The sequence below is a fragment of the Egretta garzetta genome, unplaced genomic scaffold, assembly GCF_000687185.1.
Source record: "Egretta garzetta isolate BGI_Z169 unplaced genomic scaffold, ASM68718v1 scaffold229, whole genome shotgun sequence".
NCBI classification, from domain to species: Eukaryota; Metazoa; Chordata; class Aves; order Pelecaniformes; family Ardeidae; genus Egretta; species Egretta garzetta.
Window position 1 is genome coordinate 50553 of NW_009270000.1, and position 830 is coordinate 51382.

The following is an 830-nucleotide window of genomic DNA, read 5'->3' on the forward strand; positions in this document are numbered from 1 at the left end:
CCTCCTTAAACAGCATTTCTTTAACAGTTTATGTATAAGAAAAATGAGGGACTGTGAAGAGGAAATAACAGGCAAAGTGGAAACCGACGCCCAAAATGCAGTGGAATAACGGGAAGAGAATTATACACTTTCACAGTCTAGTACACAGCTAGTGACACTGCAATGCTCATGGCTCTCTTAAGCCACCGTTGTGGGCTAGCTTATAAAGATGTTTGAGACTTTAATATAATTAAAAGAGATTATACAGATTATAATCTGTAAAGATCCATCTCTTAGCCTCTTTGGAAAAGGTAGCGTTTTTCAACACAAGTGAGTGAGTGCAGTTCCCCTGGCCGGCATCGTTGGTACAGTGGACATTGCATACTTCTGGTTACAGGTCAACTGCAGAAAGTACAGGAATCTGAATTTAATTTCTCACCATTTTCCCTATCATATTCTCCTTTTTTAAAAACTATTTTGCTTAAAGAAGGATTTAACCTTCTTTTTTACATTTGCTATTTTTAACAATTGCATTATTCATGCAAATTGCAAGATGAGGGTCAAAAAGATAGAAATGTCATAGTTTTCTTGTCTGCTTCTTGCAGGCAGAAATTACTATATGTAAGTTTGAAATTGAAAGAATTGTTAATAATGTAATAGGTTAAAATATCAGCAATGCAGGTCATGATTTTACAGGATCATTAGCTGAAGTTTGTAGCTAAATTTTACTGTTTTATTTAATAGCATTGACTTGTAATAGTTATATGCAGTTAATGCAGGAGACAGCTTATTGAAAATATTTTTATGACATTGTTACTGCCCTCAAACTGTTCAATGTGTGGTTTTAACTA